Raw genomic sequence first — 23,559 nt, 5'->3', positions numbered from 1 at the left:
AGGTAATAATTGAAAATTTGGGTGATAACCATAATTAATAAAAAAATGGGGTCTGTTTGGTTGTAGAATGAACTGTGTTATTGAATACGAACTCTGCAAAAGGTATATGAGCGGACCAAGAATTCTGGTTGGAATGACAGTACATGCGTAAGAATTGTTCAACCCATTGATTGCATCTCTCTGTCTGTCCATTAGTCTGTGGATGGTAGGAGGATGAGAGCTTTTTGTCTATTGAAAATCTATTACAGAATTCTGTCCATAGTGCACTGGTGAACTGGGTGCCACGATCAGTAAGAATCCTTTGAGGCAGTCCGTGTAATCTGAAAACATTGGTGAGAAGGATTTGAATAGTTTCAGCGGCTGTTGGGAGTTTGTGGTATGGTACAAGATGTATCATTTTACTAAATAAATGTACTATTACTACAAGGGTGTTGTTGTTAGATGATCTGGGTAGATCCACTATGTAATCTAATGCTATATCCGTCCATGGTCTTGATGGCGTAGAAATTGGAAGTAGTAAACCATAGGGACGGTGCTTAGAACGTTTGGATGTAACACATGTTGAACAACTCTGTATATATTTAGTAACATCCGTTGTCATACTTGGCCACCAGTAGGTTCTTTTTAACAACTCTTGAGTTTTGTATATGCCACTGTGTCCCGCGAAATATGAATCATGAGAGGATTGGAGAAGGCTATCTCTAAGGGAAGGTGGTACATATAGTTTCCCGTTATGATGGAATAAGGCATCTGAGTTTAATTGCAGCTGATGATGAGGTTTGTTCAAGTCATTTTGTTGTTCTTGTCTGAGTAGGTTAGTATTGTCAATTAGGAATAGTAGGAATTTCTCCTTGGGTATCAAAGACTGGGGTGCATGTATGTAAGAATCTTTCATAGGTAATCGAGAGAGAGCATCCGCTTTACCATTTTTATTGGCAGGTCTGTATGTTATGAGGAAATCAAACCTGGAAAAATACAGATTCCATCGTACCTGTCTGGCGGTGAGAGTTTTTGTTGATTTCAAATACTGCAAATTCCGGTGATCGGTGTACACAATGGTAGGAAAATTAGCACCCTCCAGTAGGTGTCTCCATTGTTCAAAAGCAGCTTTGATTGCTAGAAGTTCCTTATCACCTATTGGGTAGTGAGTCTCAGATAAGGTCAAACATCTAGAATAAAAAGCAACTGGATGGAGGGGTTGTTGTAGTTGTTCCCTTTGAGAGAGGATTGCACCTATTGCGAAATCGGATGCATCAACCTCAAGAACGTATTGAAGCTGGTTGTTGGGGTATCTTAGAATAGGAGCTGTAGTAAATTTCTTTTTTAGAAGATCAAAGGCAGTTTGTGACTCTTGCGACCAAAGGAAGTGGTTATTTTTTGTAAGATTGGTAAGGGGTTTTGCTATACTAGCAAAGTTATGTATAAACTTACGGTAGAAGTTTGAAAAACCCAAGAAACTCTGAACTTGTTTCTTGTTAGTAGGCCTTGGCCAATTGAGAATGGTTTCTATTTTAGTATTATCCATTTGAATTCCTTTATCAGAGATCTGATACCCCAAAAATGTGATAGCATGGGAATTGAAAATGCATTTTTCTGCCTTTGCGTAAAGGGAGTGACTTCTTAAACGAGAAAGGACTTGTCTGACATGGTTGATATGTTCACTGGGTGTTTTGGAGTATATTAAAATGTCATCAAGGTAGATAACAACAAAAATGTCCAAAATGTCACTAAAAACATCATGTATGAAACGCTGAAAAGTAGCAGGGGCGTTGCAGAGATCGAATGGCATGACGGTGTACTCGTAAAGACCATATCGAGTACGGAACGCCGTCAGCCATTCGTCTCCTGCCCTCATTCGGATAAGGTTATAAGCCCCCCTTAGATCTAACTTTGTAAAGATGGTGGAACCTTCTAATCTCTTAATTAATTGAGAAATAAGAGGTAGGGGGTATCGGTTCTTAATGGTAACCTTATTCAATTGCCTATAGTATACTATGGGCCTTAGAGTTCCGTCTTTATTTTTAACAAAAAACATCCCCGCAGCTGTGGGAGAAGTTGATGGACGTATGAACCCCTTCCTGAGATTATCATCTATATATGTTTTTAGATGTTGTAACTCAGGGTTTGACATGGGGAAGACATGACCACAAGGTATGACTGCTCCTGGTAAAATGTCAATAGGGCAGTCATAAGAGCGATGTGGGGGTAGATTCTCGGATTCTTTTTTATCAAAGACATCCGAGAAATCTACGTAGTCTTTTGGAATGTTGGGAATTTGTCTATCAGGAATGGGTTGTAGCAATAAAGTTGGGAAGCAGGTTGTTGAACAATATTTAGATGTGAATTGTAATGTAGAAGTGGTCCAGGAAATATGGGGGTCGTGTATACGCAACCATTGCAAACCTAATATTATAGGGAAAGCTGGAGATGTTATCACATCAAATGATATGTATTCCCTATGGTGATCTTGTGTTGTAACTAATAGTGGTATGGTTTCGAATATTACAGGCCCAGTTGATAGAACCTCCCCATCCATCCCCCTTAAAGGTACAGGACACATTTTCTTTATAAGTGGAATTTTATTTAACTTAGTGAAACACAAATCTATATATGAAGCTGTAGCTCCGGAGTCAATTATCCCTGTGACGTTGACTCGAAGTTGTTCCCACTGTAACGAGAGGGATAGTTTACAATAATCACAGGATTTACTGTCTGCATTAATGGTATGATATGTGTGAGTATTCTTACCCTGTTTTTGCTTTTGTAGAATAGGACATGTATTTACAAGATGTTCATCAGAGGCGCAGTACATACATAGATTGTGAGTGCGTCTTCAGAGTTTCTCCTGTGTAGATATAGGCCCTTTTAGGAACCCAATATCCATAGGCTCAGTTATATTCTTTGTTGGCACGTAACTAGGGTTTATGTTTGTAGATCTTTTTGTATAGCTGTCTTGCGAGCCCTTCTCTTGTTGTCTCTCTCGGAGACGTCTATCAATACTGATGCTAAGGTTTATCAATTCTTCTAAAGTAGCAGGTAGCTCTGTGCGTGACAGTTCATCCTTTATAGCGTCAGAAAGACCCAATCGATACTGGTTCCTTAATGACAGATTAATCCACTGGGTGTCTTTTGCCCACCTTTTAAAGTCAGATATATAATCTTCTACATCCCTTTTCCTCTGTTTTAGGGATCTCATGGCGGTTTCAGCTGTCATTTGCTTATAAGGATCGTCATATAATTGTCCCAAAGCAGAGAAAAAAGACTCAAGAGAATTTAAGATGTCATCGTTAGTTTCTAGAAAATTATTCGCCCAACTTCTGGGTTCAGCTCTTAAGTATGAGATAGTGGTCATAACCTTAACTCGATCAGTCGGGTAAGTATACGGCTTTAAAGTAAATAGTAATAAACAAGAATTTTTAAAGTCTCTAAATGTTTTCCTATCTCCAGTGAAAACGTCAGGTAAGCTGACCTGGGGTTCTTGGAAACGTGATTTAGTTTCCACATAATCTTTGATATAGGCTTTCAGGGCTCCATTTTCTTGTTTTAAGGTATTGAGCCCTTCTGTTAACAAATCGACTCTTTGCGTGAGAGCTTGGATTTCTGTGATGATCTGTTATGATATTTCCTAGAATTTTCTTATGGGATAAATGGCAGCTCAGTTGTTAGTTCGCCCGGCAGAGACAGAAGAAATCTAACCCGTGCAGATGGAGAGCAGAGATCCGGTAGAATGGAGGTGCTGCAGCGTGGAGTTGGCGTGTGACGTCACCGCAAGGAGTTCCGAAGTAGAACAGCAGTAAGTGAGCTGAGCGGATACAGTTCCGGTGATGCAGAGCAAAGAACAAGCGAAGCAGGATTCACAAGGAGGCTAGGGAGAATGACTGTAGCAGGAATACCACGGTCCAATACCAAGCATTGTGGAAAGTGAGAGATGACCTTTTATAGATCTGAGGAGAGCTGATTGTTATTTAAAGGTACAGTAATGGTTCATAGTATAGATGTATTTGTTAGTAAAAAAGGAATCATGACACCATCAAACATCTCACCAATTACAGAACCTGCAAACTATGATGTTGTCTCTTTCCTGGCCTATAAAAATCTGGAGTTGAGCCGGCCGCCCCACCTTTGAAAAAGCCTTGTTGCAAAACATGTTAGGGGAGTAGGGATCAGTCGTCCACTTACTTAGTGATATAAGTTTAAATTATTGGAAGCAAACATGCTATTGAATGTAGAGGCACCCAGGGTACCATAACCGCTAGTTAAAAATCACACACAAACACGTGTGTGATTTTTAACTAGCGGTTATGGTACCCTGGGTGCCTCTACATTCAATAGCATGTTTGCTTCCAATAATTTAAACTTATATCACTAAGTAAGTGGACGACTGATCATTCACTCAGTCGTATAGAATTTGACCTTATTATTCATTAATTTAATCGGTGCTAGTCTCCAATAGGGCTGCTCGTTTTTCAGTACTCCTATCTTAGTTCCATTTTACCACTTTGGTACCAGAATCTATACTTAATATACCAATAATAGAAGAGCTTCCTATGTATGTTTATATGACCATCCTATATTAATATGCTTTAGGGACCTGTGTTCTCAGCACAATAGTACGCTATTGGGATATTGGCACACCAGTATGATAGCTTATACTAAATGCCTAATAGCACAAATCTGTGTATGCCCAATAATGGGGAATTAGATGCTATGTAAATATGCTTTGGACACTCCTCAATCCCATTTGGGTAATGTTATAGTGAATATACCTGCATTTTAGTACGAAGCAGTGTCCAGCTCTTGAATCTGATATCAATAAACTTTACAAGTTAATCACACTGACTATCCCTTTGTATACACAGGTGTCCACCAATCAAGTTTTTACAGTATTAAAATATCCCATACTATTGTTGCAGTAAGATAGCAGTTCACAGTACACTACTTTATTAATGTGATATTATGGGATATAGGAAGTGCTGAATACTCATTATCAACTGTTTTATTATTTCTTTATATGATAGAAGAGCTTCCCAAGTATGCCAAAATGATTATCTTATACTAATACTATGAAGTGACTTGTGTTCACAGCACAATTGTACGTTATTAGGATATTTGTACACCAGTACGGCAACTTATATCAACATTTTAAATCTATGTAGATTTAATAACGGGGAATAAGATTCTATGTAAATATGCTCTGGGCACTTCTTAATACCATTTGGGTTATGGAGTATTGAAAATACCAGCATTTTATTATTAAGCAGTGTCCAATTCCTGAATCTTATATTAGTAAACCCCACAAGTGAATCACACTGATTATCCTTTCTACATACAGGTGTCCATTAATCCAGTTTTTATAGCATTAATATATCCCATACTATTGCTGCAGTGAGACAGCAGTTAACAACATATTACTATAATAGCTGGATATTACGGGATATATAATATGCTGAACACTTATTATTAACCATCTTACTATTATTTTCCTGGAACTATTCCTAGGTGACACTTTAACATTAAAGTTCTACGAAATATTATCACGTGATATTCATCATATATTTTGCAGTTATTGTGGACTTACATCACCCAGTATATATCCCACTCATAATCAGTACCTGGGTACATCGCTGCAGTTGGGCATTTACCTCTAATCCAAGTGAATTATACTGACTCTATTGATATATCTTAAATGATAACAGTCCATTGCTTTATCAGAGTACACTCTGATTATGGGATTTATATGTTAACCATGAACATTTTATAGTCACTGTATTATTACCAATTGGGAGCACTAGCACACATTTCTCCATTCAGATTAACCGGAGGTTCTATATTCTGTCTAGCAGATGGTCATTTATAATTTTGTTGTGGCACTGCCCGCTACTGCCATTATATTAAGAGACTTATGTAGATCCTCTGTCGGAGGTTTTCTCTACTTATATTAGTGCTGATATCACCCAGATATACCGCTACCGTGCTTTTAATATGTACGTTGTTTTGTTTCCATTTGTTTTATTGTTATTAATACTAATAAAAGTTAAGTTTTACACGTCTCGAACGAGATATGTACACTAATACATTTTCCTTTCTGTGACCTGTTGTGTAATTATTATAATACAGGTCGTTGAGTGCTATAACAGTACATTCTTTTTCAGTCATGTACTGAACCCCCCTTGCACATTTTCTCCAATACATGTACAGCACCTGCCCAATATTTGATAAAGACTTAGCCCTATATGAAGGTCTTATCTCATTGAAATTATTAAGGGCAACAACCTTTGTAGTGCCATTGTTACTGTTCTCTAGCCTCTGACTATGCCAGTATGTGGACACATTTCTGCCAAAATACGTCATAACCTTACCTAAATACCTAAAAGACTCAACACAATTTTTAAACACATTAGAGGATATATCATGGCAAGCAAACATGCTATTACACTAACATTGTACACTCACTGAGTCTGGAATCAACTAATTTCTATCTACATAAAAATGATGATAATCCCACTGTCCAAGTAGATTTTATTTTGCAGTGTATTGATTATACAGGGAGTGCAGAATTATTAGGCAAGTTGTATTTTTGAGGATTCATTTTATTATTGAACAACAACCATGTTCTCAATGAACCCAAAAAACTCATTAATATCAAAGCTGAATAGTTTTGGAAGTAGTTTTTAGTTTGTTTTTAGTTATAGCTATTTTAGGGGGATATCTGTGTGTGCAGGTGACTATTACTGTGCATAATTATTAGGCAACTTAACAAAAAACAAATATATACCCATTTCAATTATTTATTTTTACCAGTGAAACCAATATAACATCTCAACATTCACAAATATACATTTCTGACATTCAAAAACAAAACAAAAACAAATCAGTGACCAATATAGCCACCTTTCTTTGCAAGGACACTCAAAAGCCTGCCATCCATGGATTCTGTCAGTGTTTTGATCTGTTCACCATCAACATTGCGTGCAGCAGCAACCACAGCCTCCCAGACACTGTTCAGAGAGGTGTACTGTTTTCCCTCCTTGTAAATCTCACATTTGATGATGGACCACAGTTCTCAATGGGGTTCAGATCAGGTGAACAAGGAGGCCATGTCATTAGATTTTCTTCTTTTATACCCTTTCTTGCCAGCCACGCTGTGGAGTACTTGGACGCGTGTGATGGAGCATTGTCCTGCATGAAAATCATGTTTTTCTTGAAGGATGCAGACTTCTTCCTGTACCACTGCTTGAAGAAGGTGTCTTCCAGAAACTGGCAGTAGGACTGGGAGTTGAGCGTGACTCCATCCTCAAACCGAAAAGGCCCCACAAGCTCATCTTTGATGATACCAGACCAAACCAGTACTCCACCTCCACCTTGCTGGTGTCTGAGTCGGACTGGAGCTCTCTGCCCTTTACCAATCCAGCCACGGGCCCATCCATCTGGCCCATCAAGACTCACTCTTATTTCATCAGTCCATAAAACCTTAGAAAAATCAGTCTTGAGATATTTTCTTGGCCCAGTCTTGACGTTTCAGCTTGTGTGTCTTGTTCAGTGGTGGTCGTCTTTCAGCCTTTCTTACCTTGGCCTTGTCTCTGAGTATTGCACACCTTGTGCTTTTGGGCACTCCAGTGATGTTGCAGCTCTGAAATATGGCCAAACTGGTGGCAAGTGGCATCTTGGCAGCTGCACGCTTGACTTTTCTCAGTTCATGGGCAGTTATTTTGCGCCTTGGTTTTTCCACACGCTTCTTGTGACCCTGTTGACTATTTTGAATGAAACGCTTGATTGTTCGATGATCACGCTTCAGAAGCTTTGCAATTTTAAGAGTGCTGCATCCCTCTGCAAGATATCTCACTATTTTTGACTTTTCTGAGCCTGTCAAGTCCTTCTTTTGACCCATTTTGCCAAAGGAAAGGAAGTTGCCTAATAATTATGCACACCTGATATAGGGTGTTGATGTCATTAGACCACACCCCTTCTCATTACAGAGATGCACATCACCTAATATGCTTAATTGGTAGTAGGCTTTCGAGCCTATACAGCTTGGAATAAGACAACATGCATAAAGAGGATGATGTGGTCAAAATACTAATTTGCCTAATAATTCTGCACTCCCTGTATATTAAAAAAATAACTATTTCAGTTTTAATGGGGAATTCTTTCTCCAAATTAAAGGGACTGCTATGGGTATGAGGTTTGCACTCAGCTATGCTAATCTGTTTATGGGAAGATTCGAGCAAGCCCATATTACAGACATGCAGTGGGGCACAAACCTCGTACTCTTCAAAAGATATATCGATGATCTGTTCATTATATGGCAGGGAGGTGAAAAACGTAATCATAATGAATGGGACTTAACATTCACTTATGAATACAGTACACAGAATATTCCTTGATGTATATATTGAAATAAAAGACAATATCACTAAAACCAAGACCTTTTTTAAGGAAGTAGACTCTAACAATTACATACACTATGACAGCTGTCACCATGAACAATGGAAAAACAATGTAGCTAAAGGGCAATTCATGAGATAAGGAAGAACTGCTCAGACATAGGAGACTGTAAAGAACAAGCTAAAATACTCAGACAGATTTATTAGAGGGGTTACAATGAGGAACTTATGAAAGAAGCAATGATAAGTTCAGAAAAATTGGAAAGAAAAAATCTTACAAACCCTCAAAAGTGAAACAGAAAGAAAAGAATCAGGATTATGATATAGCTTTTTTTATTACACAATACAGTTCAGATTTTTAACTAATAAAGAAAATATTATATAAACATTTGCTACTAGTCCAAAAAGATCCCATGTTGAACAAAATCATAGAAGATAGACACAAAATCATTTATAGGAGAGCAAAAGCCTTCAAAACCATATTAGCCTGAGTGAATATAAGAAAAAAGATGGAAAATTTAACCGAGATGTAGAAGGGAACACATTCGAAGGGTTCTATCCTTTCTATAGGTGTAAGGCATGCAAGTTCAGCAAAAAATGCACGGTAGTAGAATCCACTAACTTCGATTTTAAATTCACCATCAAAGACACCATTAGATGTACAGACTCAAACGTAGTATATATTATTCAGTTTCCATGTAAAAAGCAGTACTTAGGCCAAACAGGACACCAGCTACGGGACAGAATCAGGTAACATCTGCTGAATATAGAATGGGGGTTTGAGGACCATCTCCTCTCAAAGCATTTCAAAGCCATGGTAAAAAAACAGGTCTGCTCTACAGGGTGTGAAAAAAGTAAAACTGAAGAGAGGAGGAAATATCACACAACACCTATTACGCACTGAAGTAGAACTTATATTTAACTTTGGCACATTGACACCAGGAGGCCTTAATGCTGAACTAGATTTAAACCCCTTTAATTAATTGTCAATGCACACACAAAAGTAAAGTAATCTGCAGGGGGCGGCATTGCACATTTTTTTCCCCTTAGTATTTAATGTAACAAAACTCAAATGAGGAATTCTTTTTTTTATTTTTTTTTTATTTTGGAATTCTTCGTCACACTTATTTTTTAATAAAAAAATATATATATATAATTTTTAAAGAAATGTAAAAATATTTTTATTTTTTTTATTTTTTCTAAATGTTTAACATAACCGTTTAGGTATAACTTTTTTTAAGTTATAAAGTATAATTATTCATATGAGCATGTACGTAAACTCAAAAATATATACAACCCACACAACTAATTGTAGGCTAATGTTTTGGGATCTGTTATCTGTATGCAAATTATGCTTGTATGTAAGAGGGACCACATATGATGCTAGGTACAAGATTTGTATGAGTTTATAATCTGAGGTGATAGACATACCCACCACAGAATGTAGATAAACTAAACTACTAGGCAGAGAAATCCCATAGGCTGATGGAGACAACTCCTAACTAAAAAGCACTGAACAAACAACAAGCCATCTTGATGAAGGCATTAAACTGCTGAAACGCGTAGAAGAAGACTTGTTGTTCAGTAGGATTACTGGATAGGAATACACAGTGATACTATCCCACCCATTTTTTTCAAATTTGAAGCCAAATCCTGTTATGACCATCCGATTGGCTACAGGTCATGTGACCCCCCTGCAGCATGGTCAGAGAAGAAGCTGGGAAAAGGTTGAAACCCCACAGCAAGGAGATCCACAGCAGGCAAGTCTAACTAAATGTGACTGCATTTTGGAACTACACCACATACCACTACGGAGGTCCGGTAAGGCTAGCAAGTTGTGAAATTAACATTGAATTACTGACCAGTCAGCTACTTATCCACCTAGACTTTTTTACCACTTGGAGTATAATTACATATACTGTGATTCAGCAGAGAAGGCTTTCTGACTGTCCAAAAGGAATTATATACATCATATAAAGCTTTTGTCCACCACTCTGCCTACTAGCAACATTTTATTCATTTATATTAATCTTATTCAAGTGTCAAGCAAAGTATCTAAGCACTAGAAGCGGCTGATATTGGTTGATATTAGATTTAAATCAGTCCTCTGTTTTTTATTTCCATTCTAGTGAGCTGCCTATGTATGGAATGGTAATATAGAATTATTAAAATAGAATTTTGCAGACCTCAACACTTCTTAATTTTAACAGTTTTGAGTCACAGAGTTATGCTATAATTTAACTTACTAATAATGTTTGATTACATTTTAAACTGCAGCTCGTTTTTACGTGTACTGTGTATGTATTTACTTGGATCAAATTTGTTTTATAGTTCTGGCCACAACATTTTTTATGCATATTCTGACAATTATTTTATTTGTCAAATACACTTCTTTGGTTTTACATATTTCATAGAATTAAATATTATTTGCTATACATCTGATTTTTTTACTATCTGATTATTGCCAATTAACATCCTCTAGCTCCCACCAGAGTGCCCCTCAACCCATTTTTCTTTGCTACTGTATATAACCGTGTGTGAGAGAATTATGGTATACCTTCTGAGTGTGCTTAGAGGATAAGATAGGAGTCACAGATAAACTTGTTGTGTTTTTTGTAAACAACCCATTACAATGGTCTGAGCTTGCAGGGAAATCAGTACTCTTTATCTTAAAATGTTCTATACACACACATGCTTCCTTATTTAGCTTTGTCTGTATACCAGAGTCCAATACTTAGGGCCTGATAATCGACTTGAATTGACTTCATAGGGGCTGAACTCACTGAATGATCAAAGAAAATAAGGCAGAACTCTCCAGCACTGCAAGACCTCTCTCATGTATGTATGTGGAGACACAAGCCCGGAGAAATATAGAACTGCATGATATGAGAGTTTTATTACAATTACACTTTGCACTTTGTATTTTATATTATATCAGTTTAGGGCCTTTCAATATTATTACATTTAAGCTTTGCGCTTTCTTTTTTATATTTGTATGCATTTAGATTTAGATCTTGCAGTGATTGTAAAAATTCAGATTATGTTTCAAAAGTTTCTGCTACTTTATCAAATTAGGAACATATTTTGCATATTTCTATGTATCTTTTACAACTTGCATTGCATTTTGTATTTTCTCTATTGTAAATAAAACAGAGTTTCAGAAAGTTGGAGGGACAAGGGAAGTCACAGAAGCTCTCTCACAAATGTTGTGAAATGCTAAAATTTGCAATACACTTATTTTACTGACAAAAAAAGTAATGCATAGTACAATATAGGCAAAACAAGTTAAATTGTAGTGAAAACCTTACAGTTTAATTTGTTATTAATGCAAACTGAGTCTTTATATCAGCCCCAGGCATTCTCAAGTTACCTTCTCTCTTTGAAATTTTGTATCCCAGAGAGATTCATTACTTTATATGGAAGACATCTCTCATTTCTCTGCAACTTCCAAGTTCCACCCCTTTTCTTATAGAATTCTGTGTATTCAGTACCTGTGAAGTCTGTAATCGAATTTCTCTCCAAACTACAGAATCTTTGCTTATTGGGCCCTTAGAAAGTAATTTAGCTCTCTGGAAAACTGAAGCTGTCATTTTTTCATTTTTATTTTACATAGAAGAAATACAAAATGCAATGTAATTTGTAAAAGATACACATAAGTATACACAGTATGATCCTAATTTGTTAAACTTACACAGAAACTGTGACAGCATAATCACAATTTGTACTATTGCAATGCTGTATACAAAATAAAATACAAAATAGAAAGAGCAATGTTTACATTAATCTAAAGTGTTATGTAATAAAAAAAATAAACACTGCACAAATTACAAATGTAGCAGAACTATTATGTCATGCAGTGCTATATTGTATTGGGCTTTTATCTCCTTCACATACAGAAATGCAGGGAATGCCGCTTGGAGAAGTATAGCAAAATCTGCCCTTTAAGAATTTCACTAGGGATCTTTCAGTGCTGGAGGATCATTTTAGATCATCTCACCTGAGCGGAGAGCTTTTTTTTTTTTTTTTTATTGAGGCAATCAAAAACAAGTACAACAGTTGGAGCATAAAGGGTAACATCGCAAAGCATTCATACAATTCTGTAGTCACATACATTAACAGATCACTTTGCAAAAAATTCACCAGGACAGAATATTACCCTTCATCAAATGCCTCTTGTTTTAACATTTAAACTTTTCTGTGCCATCAATGTAACAGAGATCCACTTAAGGGATCTGAAAATTGGTATATAGCTGAAGACATAACTGAAGAACTGAAAGAATCCATATCAGTAGCAATAAACTGAGAGATTATACGCTTAATCTAATCTTAAGTAAACATCATGCAGAATTTTTAGGGATTTAAACATATACAATAACCCAATTAGGAAATAATTAAGGGATAAAGGGAAAAAGCCTGAAGGACCCCACTAAGAAAAAAAAAAAAAAAAGGGGGGGGGGGGAGGGTTGGGAAGGCAGAGAAGAAGGAGAGGGACAAGAGAACAGAAAAGCCTCAAAGGAGATAGATATAAGGGGTGAAAGATGGATAGTCTGATACTCGTCAGAAGGGTGAGTAGGTCTCTGTCAGTGAATTATTGCGGTCAATGGAACACCATCCCGGTCGTCAGCTGGCCTAAGTACTTTGGTCCGGTTCAATCCCCTTAGCTTATATTCATCCCATAAATACCAAATTGAACAATAAAGGTTATAGCGTCCCTCAACTCTAAGCGAGTATTCTTCCATTTTCTGTATATAGTCAAGGGTCTCTAATACTGGTGTTATCGTCAGTAGTGAATTCCCTGACCATTGTCTCGCTATCACTAGTTTTGCGGCCAGAAGGATTATAACACAGAGTGATTGTACTGGTTTTGGGAAGTCTTGTAAGCCAAGGTGAAAGAGTGCCATGTCTCCCGTGAGATGTCTAATCAGGTGCAGCTGTATCAATAAGTCTGTCACTTGCGTCCAGAAGGTCCTCAACTTAGGACGTTCCCACCAAATATGCAGGTGTGTGCCCCTCTGTGCACAACCTCTCCAACACTCCGCTGAGTGAGAGGGAAATATTCTATGCAACCTGGTCAGGATCCAATGCCATCTAAGTAAGAGTTTGATATATAATTCAAACAGATTAGAACAGCGGACCGCTGCATTGACATCTTGGAGAGCACGCTGCCAAACCCCCTCAGGAGACACCACCCCTAGATCCCTCTCCCAGTCTCTAGTGGATTGCATTTTAGTAAAGCGTGAGGAGTCAAGTAATAGCTGGTAATGAAATGATAAAGTACCTTGCATCGATCTACCTGTCATCCATCTCCTCTCCCATTTGGTAAGAACACGAGTGCCTGATCTAGGAAATCCCCAGGACAGGAGGAGTGAAACCAAATGAAGGTATTCAAACTGTAAGTCTCTGGGAAAGTCTTCTAATGGGTAATCATGAGGTGGCACCACGAGGGCATCTCCTCTATAAAGGTCCGAAATCAGTCTGAACCCTAAGGATTCTAATTTTTTAGGACGCGATTCAGGGAGGCAATGCATCAATGCTTTAATTGAATGTATTGGGGAGGGATTGACTGAAAATGATTAAGAAGATATGCAGGGACAGCAACAGGAAGACACCTAAAAAGGTTAGTCAGCCGCGGAAGCAGCAACATCTTTAGAGCCGCAACTCTGCCCATTCATGACACTTCTGAAGCTCTCCAGCTATCAATGGTCTGTCTAAAGTCCCGAAGTAGGGACCCATAGTTTGTAGTCACGATCATTTTGGGGTCATGAGACAGCATTATACCCAGGTGTTTTAATCCCTCAGTGGACCATTTAAATGGATATAAGCACTTCAGATTGTCTAGAGAAGACATGGTTAAACCCATGGCGTATGCTTCTTTCTTATTATAATTTAGTTTGTAGTACGTTAAGTGCGCAAACTCAGCTATTATTTGGAACAGCTCTGGGAACAATTCCTCCGGCTCTGACAGGAATATTGTCAGATCATCTGCAAAAAGCGCCAAGGTGTGTGGGGTATCATAAAGCATTAAGGGCTGGACAGACAGAGTTGATCGAAGTCTAACCACTAAAGGCTCCATCATCAGGGCAAAGATGAGAGGCGACAGGGGGCACCCCTGTCTCATGCCATTCTTTATATCGAAGGCCCTGGAGACAAATCCCATCCCTCTCACCCTTGCTGAGGGACCCGAATACAGTGCCATTACTGCTGTTACAAATGAGGCAGGAAAATGGAATGCACGCAAGACCGCTGTCATGTAATCCCACTGGACCCTGTCAAACGCTTCTTCAGCATCTAAAGACAGGGTAACCAGTGGGATCCAAGCAAGGCTGCCTTAAAGAAGATATTTAGTAATCTTCTCGTGTTATCTGAACCTTGACGTCCAGGGGTAAACCCCACCTGGTCAGGGTGGATCAAAGATGGTAGTGCCTTATTCAAACGCGCGGCCAAAATCTTGGCGTAAATTTTAACGTCTCCATTTATGAGGGAGATCGGTCGATAACTCTCACAGAGTGAGGGATATTTCCCAGGTTTGGGTTTAGTAATGACAGACGCTTCAAGATAATCTGTGGGAAACCCGCCAGTGTCCATGGCCGCGTGGAACACTCGAGTTAAAAGGGGACACATGAGAGTCGCTATTTTTTTTATAGAAAATGGCATCAAATCCATCAGGGCCCAGGGACTTATGTGCCTTAAGGCTCTTAATAGTCACCCCAACTTCCTTTATAGTGATCGGAGCTGCGAGTGAGTCTGCCAAGTTCTCAGGAACCTGTGGCAGCTGAAGCTTGTTTAAAAACTCGAAAATTGTATCCTTCGGAGCAAAATGCAATCGTGGGTCCTCTGAAATCTGATACAAATGGCAATAATAATCCACAAAGGCTTCACCAATGTCGCTCAGGGAATAGTATCTTTTATCATCTTTTGTAATATAAGCTATCTTGTTCAGCAGGGATCTCTCCCTCAGTTTGTGAGCCAGCAATCTATCCGCTCTATCACCCTTGTGATAATATCTTTGTTTTAAGAGATAAAGATTTCTCTGAACCTTTTCTAGTTCATAAGTCTCGATTTGCTTTTTGAGGGATTGAACTCTTTTGGTCAGTGAGTCCGATCTAGTCTCCCTAAGCTGCTTCTGCAAGGTAATATAGTCATAATATAGTTGGGCCAGGGGGCTCCCCTGGTTTTTTTATTATTGTTATCCTTCTGGATAAAAAGGCCCTGGAGAAATGCCTTGAGCGTCACCCAAAGGGTGAATGCAGATATATTTTCTTAGTCATTAATTCTGAGAAATTCCTCTATCTCCTGCGTCCAAGAGGGAATCAGTGCATCCGCAAGAAGATACTCAGGCAGCCTCCAAGAGCTCCCCACATTGCCTGTCCGAGAGAAAGTAACTTCAAAAACAACTGCATCGTGGTCAGACCATACACAGGGTATAATTGACACCGCAGATACTTTCTGTAATGTCCATGAATGGCAAAAGAAATAATCCAGTCTCGAGAGGGACTGAAAAGAGGCAGAGTAGCAGGTATAGTCATCGACATCAGGGTGCAGGGCTCTCCAAACATCTTGGTATGAGTATTACTAAAAAGTTTGGAGCAATGATCCTCCCCTCTGAAAGAAGAGTGTTTTCAGCGTGATTTTCTATCTCTACTTGGGTCCCAGACCAGGTTACAGACCCCGCCTATGAACACATGACCCTGTTTAAGTCGGTGCACCTTACTCAGTAACTTACTAAGAAAATGAGTCTGATTAAAATTAGGGGAGTAGAAAGCCACCAGGGTACATAAAACATTATCCAAATGACAAACACAAATTTCATATCTCCCCGAGGGGTCAGATTCATGATACACAAGTTCATAAGAAATATGTCTACATATCAGCACAGTGACTCCCCTAGTCTTTTTATGGAAAGTGAAGGACAGGCGGACAGGGTAATCTCTAGGTTTAAACACGGCAGCCCTGGATGCCACCCAATTGGTCTCTTGAATTAAAACTACATTAAGGTGTTGGATTTTTAGAAATTGTTTAGTAGGGGAATTAAGGACCTGAACATTAAGTGTGCCAAACCTCATTTTGGCTAAGACAGTGATGAAGGATGAAGAATTCGGGGGGGGGGGGTAGGAAGAAAAAAAAGAAGAGAAGGGAGGGGAAGGGAAGGAAGGAAAGAGGAAGGGAAAGAGGAGGGGAGGGGGGAGAGGGGAAGAATGGGGGGGAAAGGGGAAGGAGGGGAGAGGGGGAGGGAAGGGAAGGGGGGAGGGAAAGGGGGGGAAAGGGGGGAGGAGGGGGAGAGGGGGGAAGGGAAGGAAGGGGGAGGGGGGAAAGGGGGAAAGGGAAGGGGGGAAAGGGAAGGGGGAACACAAGGAAGGTGCAATTCAAGACTGTCCACAGATTACTTTACCACTCTTCTGTCACCTGTAAGGAACTTCCAACAGTCATAGTCCTTTTGCAGGCCTGCTCAAAAAATAAAGACAACAGGTCATGGTCATTCATGGCTTGGTATAGACAAGAAATAATCTTCTATGTCAAGAAAAGAGAGGGTCAGCGGACAGGATCTTGTCTGTTTGGATTCCAAGCCGGAGCCACCGCTCTCAATGGAGGCCCCTCTGTGGACAAAGCGGATCTTCAACTTTGTCAGCAGCTGGAAGATGCCATGTCCTCAACAGATCCTGAGCTTGCCTCGGAGTGAGGGCAGTGTGCTGAGTACCATCCTTAGTGATAATTAATTTAGTGGGGAACCCCCATCGGTAGCGGATTTGGTTCAGTCGTAGAACTTTTGTGACATCGTTGAAGGATCTTCTTTGTTGGAGCGTGTATGGAGACAGGTCTGGGTATAATGCAACATCCTTAAATTGGTCTGGAAACTGAGGCTGTCTCAGAGTTGCTCTCAGTAGCTTGTCTTTGTAGGTAAAGTAATGTATCCTAGCTATAGTATTTCTAGGCTTGTCCATAGGGAGATTTTGTGGTCTAGCTGCTCTATGAATTCTGTCAATTCTCGTTTCTGCCTCTCCAGAAGGTCCCAGGATAGCTCTGAACAATGCTTGGGCGTACTTCTCCAACTCCTGAGGGCCAACAGATTCAGGGATTCCCCTAATTCTAATGTTGTTCCGTCAGGAATGATCCTCAAGATCAGCTAATTTTGCTTCTAGAGAGGATACTTGATCAGCAAGGTTCTGGGTATAGCTAACCCAGTTTGTATGATCATGCTCGATGATATCAGTGCGCTCATTAACTGTAACAATATATTTTCGTAAGTCATCAAAAGATCTTTCCAGTTTATCGAATCGCTTGGTGAAGGATTGACTTTGCTTATCCAATCAGCTAATTTTGCTTCTAGAGAGGATACTTGATCAGCAAGGTTCTGTGTATAGCTAACCCAGTTTGTATGATCAACTAGTAAATCTTCCTGCTTACGCTCAATGATATCAGTGCGCTCATTAACTGTAACAATATCTTTTCGTAAGTCATCAAAAGATCTTTCCAGTTTATCGTATTGCTTGGTGAAGGATTGACTTTGCTTATCTAAGAGCTGTTTCATGGAGTCTATAGTTATCGCCTCACCTTGTGAGCGTGAGGGTGGCGAGCATCTCACACTGGACCTCCCCTCCGAGAGGGGCAGGGATAATGATCTGTCATCATCAGAGATTTCGGGATTTTGGGTCTCTTATAGGCTGGAAGTGGTCCCGAACTGTATGTTTGGAAGATTGGTTCCCTCGCTGCTTCTTTTTAGCCTGCTGTGACATATTGTAAAGAGCAGTTTAGTTCTGAGAGATGCGTTGAGAAAATATGCAGTTCCTAGGGCCAGAACAGAAGTCTGTAGACAACCACAGTTATTTCACACCAGTAGGGAGGGGTGCCTCAGGGTCTTAGCACCGCATGATTATTTTACCGGAGACAGGAACAAATAAATCAACCTCCTAAGTAAATCCATATCAGGTGATCTCAGCAAACAGCAGCCTAAGTAGAAAATCTAGTTCCAAAGGGGCAAAGGATAGCCTCAAGATCTTGGTATCTTTACAGTGACACTATGCTCCCCAAAATGCAAGTTTATCAGTATATCTGGCAGTACAGCCTCACGTAACAGCAGGGATTTTTACTTGATCAAGGGTAGCCTCTTAGCTGTAGATCAAGAAATTGGGTGGCAGGATTTGTAGGTTAGGGTCACTCAGAGGCACAGCATGTATTGATTGCAAAGTAAACAGATCTTATATATATATATATAAAAAAAATCTCCAAGGCTACAAAAACATTCAACCAAAAACTGAGTTATGTCCCACACCAAGTCAGGTGTACTGTGTTACAGTTCTCAAGGCAATTAAGGGAAGACAAGTATGAAAGCTATAGAGTAACCTTGAATGATGGGTCAGGTGTAAGCACAGCTCCCCAGGGAGATTGTCCACACTGGACCAAGTCGGGAAAAGGCTCGTGGATATGACCTGCTGCTCTGTGGGGAACAGCAGGAAAGGGGGGGGGGGGAGAGCGCTCAGCAGCCTCTACAAGATTTGTCCTCTTCTCTTAAAGCTTCTGTGTAGGTTACCGGCTCTCTATTTGTGTTTAGGGTGTAAGTAAGTTTGCTTTTAACACTCCTGACTCACATCACCTTGCCCAACATAAATACAGTTAGAAGGTTTTCTCTTATGAGTGTCCTCACTCTTGCCTGCTAGATGGCCCAAGTGTGCATTGTACAAAAAGAACTTAAAATGGCGAATTTTGCGCCTTATCTGAGTTTAGTGCGTGTGGTGTTTAGGCCTTGTCCTTACAACTATATCTGGGTACCGGACACTGCTGGCTTGCTTATATATTGTGGTCACTGTTCTATTGCTAGGATTCAGAGCAGGGCCTAGGTCTCATGTGTGTGTGCACTTCCTTTTTATAGCGCAGTATAGTGATGACAGTTAGCCAGGTGTTCCCCAGTCACCAAATATGTTATAGGCTTACTATAAGTTGGGCAATTAAAGTGGTTCCCCGACACTCAGGGCTTACCCGACCCGAGTCCACAGTCAGATGCAGTCTGGTCCCATGGTGATTGTGTGGCCCCAACCGCAGCCGGACCAGAGGCCGTCTAAGGAGTCTCAGCTGTCTGCCAACAGTGAGCGTGTCTGGATCCAATCTTCTTGCTGTAGTCAGCTGGTGTGGTAGATACACTCCGGAGCGGAGCCCCGACCCTCCAGAGTGAGAGATGCACCTTGCAGATGAGGTGATTATAGTCTAACAGCGTGATCTGACCGTTACCGCCGCTCAAATAGCCAAGTTGATCCCAAAGTTGTTTCCACTGAAACCCCACTTAGGATCTCCTGCTTCAAGAGGGGTATTGTGCCTGCAACTGTAAAAAGTAGGCTAGGAGACTAAAATAACACTATTTGTGGGGAATATATTCGTAAAATAAGTGCTGGGCTCTGGAGCTCCAAAAAAACACATCCACTTAGGGCGAGATTATCTAATAAGTCTTGTCAGTATGGCAAGGTTCCTATTGAGAGTTGCTTACCTCTCTGGGTTTGAAGGAGAGACGCCTACATTGCAAAATAATGCTCAAAAAAGCCCTTATAGTGACATTATACACCAGATTTTTCTTTGCGTAAATATTTTGTACATGATCCATTTATTTAGCTTATACAACTTTTTTTTTTTTTTTAAATGTATAGTTTTGCTTATTTTTAAATAACATTGCACTGATTTTTAGACTCCTAACCAAGCCCCAACATTTTAGGAGAATACTGATGTATACCTACTACTGCTTGTTCCTGTTTGTGTAAAGAGTCTTTTCATATGCAGAGGAAGGGGGAGGGGGAGTGTCTGATTTTTTGCTATAAAACCACTTTCAGTGGGTGTTCCAGTAACCTTTTCAACGGAGCTAAACTGGGAGCTTCTAAGTAAGTTTTTAAACTATTTTATACTGGATTTTTAGATCAGTATCTGTGCATCTTATTCGTTATAGTAGTGTCTATTACATGCAGTTAAATGAATGGTGTATACTGTCCCTTTAAAAATTTGCTGAGATTTCTCTCCATACCGGCAAGTTTTTGATCATCAGAGAGAACAATTAAAATGTTATGGGGGCGTGTCCAGGCAGCGCCGGGAGAGGACGCAAAACCAGAGATCTCTAGCCTGAGATTATACAAAACTCAAATCTTAATGAAACAAAACAAACTTGGATATAAAATATCGTGCAGCTTCTTTAATGAATACCTGCTGATCACAAAAGTACCAAGCCCGGAGGCATTTGTTCTGTTTACAAGCCGATTCAAGCTATTGAGGCCTTGAGGCCAAGGACCCTCACCACCCTCTCCCGGTGCGCCGAATCGTATCATTCACCTCGGATAACCTAATATACTCAGTGGCACTTCAACTAATCAAATTCCATAAACCAGGAGGATAAAGTAGAGAAAAGAGATATCCTCAAGTGCACTTGTAATACCGGACTAAAATGGAGGTGGAACTCATCGCTGCATTTGCCGCTCTGGAGAGTGCCATGGACTTACAATTCCATGACTTACGCCACCATATCCTCCTTTTGAGAAGCAGTTTGCCCGACCTACTTGACCATGAGGCCTCTCAATCATTCTCTCGTCCTGAACTGGCGGAAGGCGGAAGCGACATTCCTTCGCTGAGCCCGCTCGAAACTCCCGACCCCAGACTTTCTACTGAAACCAGCGCAAAACATGAGCAAGCTACGTTGATCCACCCTCAAATTACTCCCGAAGCCCATTTAGATGGACAGTTGGACGAGCGCTCTGAAAATGTCATAATCCCACTGGACTCTACTGCGAGGCGGCCGATCGCCATGGGTCCTGAGCTCAGATCCTTTGTAGCGGAACGGACAACACAGCACACCATAGGCACCTTGTGTCACCCACAGCTAGGGAGAACTGATCTAAATCTACCAACAAGCAATGAGCACTCCCTAAAAGTCACACATTGTGACACATTTCTGCCTGGACTGTACAAGAGATTCTGGAAGGAAGGAGTAGCGGGAAGCCCTACTAACTGTAGCTTTCAGTCACCAACAGAGGGTATAGGCTGATGCTCTTTAAAGGTCTATATCCCTTCATGGAGACCCACTTCCGAGACATTGAACTTGCATTTATCACTCAGATGACGACTATAAAGTCCGATGCCTGACCCTATAATGTACAAACTTGCTAGTGGAGATCCATACCATGTTCCTACCTGCATAAGGCTCAATATTTGTTTTAAGATCTCTCTATACGCTTTTCCTTCCCTGGTATTCACTACGTCCTTTGCTAGAAATGTTTTTATCTGTTCTCCTGCTAACCCAGCTCATAAATATACTTGCTGTTGAAACACTCCACACGTTATTCGTAATACCCCCAAGCTTACTGGATCATCTCACAATGCACAACATAAAACGTACAATCATTCTTTTCCCATTTTACCGCAGCTTTGGACTATTAATACAGAATTTATACCCAATGTACTATATGCTTTTAGGTTTCTATATATTTATTCTGTTGGGATCAAGTATGAGACATATCACAGATAGAGCCTTTATATACTCCCCCCATTATATATTGATGTTTAGTAGAATACCTATGCTTATGTCGTTCAGGAGCTGTGTTTCCAAGTTCCAAAGTTTACTTGATACTGAAACTATATACTTTGCATCCTAAACCACACTGTATGATGAGATAGTTGAGCAGACATGCCATTTGATCTTACATTATGTCAGCTATATGCTAACAGCTACTTTTGCTCCACTTTTATATTGGGAGAGTGACCTGAGGCCTATGATTAATTTATTATGATGTGTTCCAAGTAGGGTACTTCCTGCTTTTAATTATCACAGCCCCTACAGTGGGAAATCGCTCACATACTATATCTATTGTAACATTAGTTTCCTAGACAGAGCCCACAACTATAGAGAAGCTCACACTGGGTTAGTGGTTCATACATTCATTTACAGGGTTGTATACAAATAGACAACAAGTCACTCTTAACTTGCCTTATTCTCCCATTGTTCAGATACGCCATAATTCCATTACTGGAGGGTATAGGTTAACTTGACCTAGGTGCATATTTAGAGTTTAGTATCAGTCTAACCATATGCTAGCCCTAAAACTGTTGTTATCCCATTAGTAGCAAGTAAAGGGTTATTCCCCTCATAGCTTGACTGTATACTAGCTTTTATATTCTTGAGGACATAAAGCATGCAGTGCTATACATTTAAATATCAGGAGTATTACGTTTACTTTAAACACACCCTGCGTTAGGGCCTGAGCTACCCTTAAAGTAGGTCTATATACATTTATAAATCCATAGAGCTCAGGACTGCTTAATCCTATAGAAACACAGCCTGTCAATCTCTGTTATTGTTAGGTTATCTACTCACAGTTCTTTCTATGTTACATATTTTATATTGATGTGTTGTACTTCAGCTGTTAAAGGTATTCAGGCAATGACTCATTTCCTTGTATAAAAAGGATAGGTAACTGTTACTCGAGATAATAACCCATAATTCTATATACCCTCTATAATGTCAGATTACTCATGGCATATCCCCCTGTTATGTGTTAGCCTTTTTCTTCTTCTTTTTCTATGCACTTCTCTAGTTTTATGTGACTCCCTAGAGACACCTGTTTGCTAATGTGCCCAAATACTTACCACAATATTACTAGAATTCCCTGGCCACGCCCCCTCCCTCCCCCTTTCTTTAATTTTCGAGCGGCTCTGGCCCGCTGATTCCCCCAATATTTTTACTATTTCATTCTAAAACTTTCACACTACCAAAAAAAAAAAAAAAAAAAAGAGATTCCATTAAGACCAGTCCATTTGCTCACTCATTGGTTGACCAATAATTACGCTCTTGGTAGGCCCATGAACGACAATTTACTAATATATTTAAAGGGATTTTCATCAAGTGCTTATTCACCTAATTATTTATTATCACCCTCAAAGGAGGTAGTACTGGTATACATATCCTAGGTTCCCCAAACTTGTCATATATTCATCATCACGTAACATTTCAACCTACTTATTTCATATATATATTTATGTATTTTCTGTCATTGCAAATGGACAAAAGTATATTATTGTAATTGCCTGAAATCTCAATAAAAAAAATATTTATAAAAAAAAAATTTTTTTATTACTTATCTCCCAGTAGCCTTTGCTCCTTTCTTTTTGGGTTATTCTCCATATACTGTACAAATACTGCTGTCTGTGCTCCTAA

At 39.6% G+C, this 23,559-nt stretch overlaps 1 protein-coding gene across 1 annotated transcript in view; it reads left to right on the top strand.

Moving 5' to 3' along the window:
- Positions 1-23,559, top strand: part of LOC128656859 (embryonic protein UVS.2-like) — a 161,042-nt gene that overhangs the window by 36,811 nt on the left and 100,672 nt on the right. The window lies entirely within an intron of this gene.

Source organism: Bombina bombina, chromosome 4 (assembly GCF_027579735.1).
Source record: "Bombina bombina isolate aBomBom1 chromosome 4, aBomBom1.pri, whole genome shotgun sequence".
In the NCBI taxonomy this organism is placed as follows: Eukaryota; Metazoa; Chordata; class Amphibia; order Anura; family Bombinatoridae; genus Bombina; species Bombina bombina.
This window is presented reverse-complemented; position numbering and strand designations above follow the sequence as displayed.